Here is a 6000-nt window from a genome sequence, read left to right as displayed (position 1 = left end):
TCATGCATTAAATACATGTACAATAAATCATTTTTACTGTTACTGCTCCGATGTTTTTTTAGGTTTCTTGTTCTGGGAACACATGTTTCATAGAGAAATCTGATGTTTTTAATCCCTAAATGCCATTTCTTTAAAAACTGGAAAGTTCTGTCCCACTCTGCTACTGGATCCAGGAGAAATGAACCACAGCCACTGATCTCAGAGAAGAATTTAAATTTCTCCCTGAAACAAAATGTAGTGGTAATAATCAGAACGGTTATTTCAAAATGATTATAATGATAAGGACTATACTTTGTTATTTCTACACTCTTTTTCAGCTCCATTTTTAATTTTTTTTATGAAAAACAAAAGCAGTATGCTGCTACAAAATCAACGTTTTTATATATAATCTTGCTACATACCACTGCTCTGAGACTGCTGCGGTAATTACCTTTGTGACATTAAAAATGGAAACAAAATGTAAGTAGAAGAAAGAGGATTTGAAAAACAAAGGTTTAGGATCCATCTCTGATACTTCTCTCATTTCTTGAAAAAAAAATCTTCCCTTTACACATTATACATGTCTATACACACATATATATATCTACATACATCACTGGATCTGTAGGAAATTTTTAAATGTGTGTGGTAGTTTGGATCATCATACAGTTACAAAGGCATTACTGGAGAGCCATGGGAAGGATCAATCAATATGGCAGTCCAATCAATAAATAATTTTGAGATACTTCCCTTGTAACCTAATAACATATTTCCGGTTTTACTCGGACATTTTCAGGAAGTTTTCACCACAGTCTTTATTGAGTAACTGAAGTATGTATGCGGTCAGGTGTACAGTGCATATGGTAGGGTGAATATTTTGGCAATATCAGAGGAGACGTGGAAACTTTAGGAGAGACAAATTGCCAACTAAATGTGTTGCCAGAACATTCAAGCAGACATGATCAACAATTAATGGGTTAAGAGACAAAAAGTGTTGAAATATTTGATTCTATGCAGCTGCCTTTCTTGAGGTTATGTGTTTCAAAGTGGTGGCAGCACTGCAGTGACATGGAAATACTGCGGAGCTCTGAATGACCAGTAGGGTAATAATTTTAAATGGAATCATTAAATTTAGAAAGCTAGTGACACTAGGTCAGTTTCCTGGCAAATTCTATGCCTTCAAGACTACAAAACCCACACATTAGATCTATCACATTGCACTTCTCTAAGGCAGTAACTCTTGGAGGGAAACAAGCAGACAAGGAAAACCTTACAGGAGAATCACAGAGTTCCTGATTTAGGCTTCATCCCTGGGGAAAATAATTGTGGGTGTCTTAGAGCGACTGTCTAGAAGCCTCATATTCTGTTTCGGGATGTCCACAAAGCAGCACTGTGGCAGACCTGAATCTGCCTTTCTCTTGTCTCCTGCTCAACCAACACAAACCCTGCAGCTCACTCCCATGCACACAGTCTATGCACTTACGGAAGCAGCCATGATGAAGTCGATGCAACTTCATCTGCACTGCCCACCTGCTGAGACATGCTTTTGGCCACCGTTCCATTTGTCTGTACCTCCAGCAGGCAGGGGCTTCACTCTCAGTCCTTACCCAGATGCTGATTTTAAAGGAACATAGATATTCTAATCTTCTTTTCAAACAAGGTCATACATTTCATTTATTGGATTAGTTAGTGGTGTCCCTCCCTATAGCAGGGGGTTGGAACTAGGTGATCTTAAAGGCTCCTTCCAACCCAAACCACTCTATGATTCTATGATCAGAAACTACTAGGGGAAGGACTGACAGGCAGATGACTAGGCGCACATATAGGCTGTATTTTAGTCTTGCTGTTTTTTTAAACCAGGCTACAAATACAACAACGTTGCTCACAAACCTTTGAGTTTCTTCTCATGTCAATATTTGCTTAATGGGTATAATCACTATATGCCACAAGGGTGATTATTTTTTGTTTACCCACCATAGTGCTCATTTAATTGGCTCCTGCTATATAAAATCTAGGAAGTTTTCCATAAGATCCCTAAATGTTAAGGGATAAGACCTTTTAGACTTTTCCCCTGTGATCTTTTTGAGCAGAAGACAAAAACTTCCGCCAAATCACTTTGCAGCTCTGTGGACTACGTGGAGTATTTTTCACAATATCTGCCATCTCCTGTACAGCAGAACATCTGAGGAGGCCATGCAAACAGCATATTGTGATAGTGATAGGCAGATGTCATAAAACTGTGAAACCAGATCCCTTCCTGACTGTTCATCTATAAAACTATAAACCTTGGCTGCTGCTTCTTTTTTTTTTTTTTCTTTTTTAGTAGGAAAAATGCACTTGTAAAAGAGCTTGAAAACACACTACAACAAAGCAAAGGGAACAGAAGGTAAAGGTCAAAATTCAGTTCTCCTGTTAGGATCAGAGTGAAAACATCATAAAATGCAGCCTGAGATGGAGGGGAAAGGCTTGCTGCAGGTGGTGGCAGCTCTGGTGGCACTGGCAGCGTGGGGAGAAGCCAGCAAGGCATCAGGGCCTGCTCACCTGGCTGAGACACAGCCAACACATCCTCCCTCGTGAGCACACACTGCCAGTATCAGTGATAAATTAGATAACAGAATGTGCAAGTAACAGCCAAACATAAAGCCTTTAGGCACTTCATCTGGTAGGCAAAGTAGAGATTGATGTACTTCATTAAATAACCAATTTTAGTATGCTCCAAAGGGAAAAAGTACACCATATCTAGGGCCTGCAGACAGATGGGCAATGTAGAGGTGAGGAGCTGAATTGAAACAGCCCTGGGATTAATAGTAACACATGGAATGCCCTGATAGGCAGCTGGCTGTTTCCATTGTCAGCTGTATTCCTTGCAAGCAGGCAAGACGCCATTGCACTCCTGGTTGTTTCAAAATTGGAAGAAAACCCTGATACTCTTCAGTGCTTTTGTGAAATACCCAGCTTTGGATTGAAAAGACAAGTTTTTTTTTTTTGTATTATTCTCCTCTGTATTTCTGTCTCTCCTTTCAAATAAAAACTGCTAGCAGGATGTTGGTCTCACAACTCTTGCTAAAAAGAAAAAAGAAATTGAAGATAATTGTCTCTTCATAAAAGCCTTAGCTAAGTGGCACATTCCTGCAAAAATATATTTCCCTGAAAAATGCTGTAATTGACTCAATTTTACTTCATTTGTCCCAAAAAGAAAAGAGGATGGCTTCAAATAATTCTGTTCCCGGAAGACAGCAGGGAGGGAGGAGCCACCTTGGCAAGGCTTGGAGGCTGGTCTCAGTCAACTGCAACAGGCAGTGACAAAGTTCACAACCTTCTCTGAGACAAGAAGAGGTGCGAAGAGAGCTAAGAGTCTCTACAGAAACCTTGGTGAAGACCCAGCTCCACAACAGATTAGAGAAATGCCTATTCTTTTTAGTATAATTTTGCCTGTGTAAAATGTAGCACAAGCTAGAAATAAAGGCAAGGCAAAGTAGCTGGAATTCTATCCATTGTATGCTTGTCCTGTGTTTTCACATCTCCATGAATGATTAAGCTAAGACAAACATGGAAAATTTCCAGGGAACGTATGAGAGACTTAGTTTTTGAATGATAGTTTGCACAGTTTTCAACGGCCAAAACAAGAATGTATTTTTAAAAGGCTACACTAGGGGCCAGATGCAATGACTTTAACTATTAAAATCATAGACTTTGACTCTAATGAAAGCAGAAATTATCCTTAAGTGAATGATTAAAATTAAATGATGTTCTAAAAGTATTTACTGACTGTATTATCATTTCAGCAGGAAGAGTAAGAATCCACAAATTGGATAGCTGCAAATCTTGCATTCAGAAGTCACTCCACTTCACCTGCTCTATCTTCCACTCCACCCCTACAAAAAGCATTGTTAAGATTTCCTCATGAAAGAATTCTGGTATATTCACAGAGTGAAAATGGAATTTTTTTCATGCCTAGTTTACACAGACGTACCTATTCAATGGGCAAGACCACATCCATTTCAGAAATGTATTTGCCAAGGTGTTTTTTTTCTTAAAACTGAGTACTAATATGCACTTCTGGAAAGATATTTTATGAGGGGCATTTACAGACCTGCCTGCCTTCCTTCTGTTGCTTTGGATGCAGGACCTGCCATTAACATTTCATCTTTTGCCTTTCCATATCATCTACTGCTATTCCTGCCTTACAGTAAGGAAAATTCAAGGGAAAAGGAAGAAAAAACAAACAAACAAACAAAAAAACACAACAATAAAACTTCCAAGAGCCCAAGGTGGGTTTCCAGCTTCTAATTTTAAAAAAGCTTTGCATCAGTAGTAATGGGGAACCAAGGGCAAGCCAATGTTTCTGTGCTTGCAGGGGTGAGATGGAAGCAATAAGGCAAGAAAAGAGAATATTGGCATTTCAGCAGACACGTCTTGGCATTAAAAGAAATCATATTTCTTGCAGGTACTTGTTTTGTACTTAGGATGCCACATGTATGACAGCTGCAATTCATCCTTCCTTTTTTCCTGTCTATGTGCTTATAGGATGCCATCAGGGTCTTTATTTTCCACCACACTGAAAGCATCCTGACTGTCTGAATGCATGCCAAGACCCATGGAGCTGAAGCTGGATATCCAAAGGACCAGAGCTTTACTGCTATCATATCCAAATTGTCCCTGTTACATTCTGTCACTTGCAGACACGTCTGGATTGCCATGGGAATGCCTGTTGAGGAAGAGCAGAGTTAAAGAATATACTACAATATTCATTCAAGAAAAATAAATTTGTTTTTAAAATAACTAAAACAACCTTTCATGGCTTGAAATTTATGATTATATTTAACAGGATGACAAGTACAGTCAAATCTGGTGTGATGAAAAATATGGTTCTCAAGCAGCAGCACAGCTTTGTGGAAGGTTATAAGTGTTCCCTCCACAATGGCAAAAGAGTGCCTTGATGTTCCCAGCAATTGCTAAAATTCTCAGTACTGAGCAGCAGAAGAGCTGTTAATGTCAGATATCCGCACAAGAATAGCTACATGTAGTCTGACAGCACTTACACATTGAACTGCTTTGGTGAGCAAGAGCCTCATCGAGTCCTCATACGAAAAAACTGGAAAAGTTTTAGAGCTCACATGAAGGCACATGCCTTGGGGAACTGTGTGTTCTAGATTTCCCAGAAGATCATCAAACTCTTCTTTCTCCAGAGTCTGTAGTCCTTTCGATCACCAGTAATTTGTATTTAAAGACATCTTTTGGCCAAGTGCAGATTTAAATTCTTAGTAATTATTTTTTCTTTTACTCTTTTATGTTTCCAGAAGTGTCCAACACTGTATTATATATATAATACAGTTTTGGACTATGACTAAATTTCCTAGGTCTTAGTACAGTAGAAAATGTCTTTATACTAGATTATTCAAAACATCAAGGATTTCATATTTTAATGCTTGTAATAATATGAACTGTGGTTAGCTATTTGGGCAAAGTCTGAAGTGGCACCTGAAATGAAAATATTCAATAATAAAAAATAATTGGGTTGACAAAGTTAGCCGTACAGTGGCAGATAGATACAAGAAGACCTACATAATTCTGTAGTAAGTAAAAGAGGAAGAAACTTATAGCTGCTCCACAAAAACATTTATTCAAGCAGTCTGTTAAAAAAGCATTCAGTTTGAGGCATCACATTTCAGCAGAACATAGTGGAAGATACTTCCAGAACTGATTTGCCATTTCCAGGCATAACACAACTTATAGGCAAGAAGTTGAAGTAATTAGAAGTTCATCTCTATTAGTAGTCATTCAAAGATAATTACTAGCCCATGCTTTCTTTTTTTCAATGCAGAACTCTCAAGTAGTACATGAAATATGAATTTCTATATTCAAAACTTGTTCAGCAGGGAGGAAATACATTGAGCAAAGATGTCCTTATTCCTACTGAAGTTGGATCTCAGTAAAGAAAACAATTCAGGAGATGATCTAAGTAAGGATGACTTCACAGATGCCTGCAGTTCATGAAGTAAAAATATTTTATTAGAAAAG

The sequence above is a fragment of the Gallus gallus genome, chromosome 1, assembly GCF_016699485.2.
Source record: "Gallus gallus isolate bGalGal1 chromosome 1, bGalGal1.mat.broiler.GRCg7b, whole genome shotgun sequence".
Taxonomy (NCBI): Eukaryota; Metazoa; Chordata; class Aves; order Galliformes; family Phasianidae; genus Gallus; species Gallus gallus.
Note: the sequence above shows the minus strand (reverse complement) of the source record.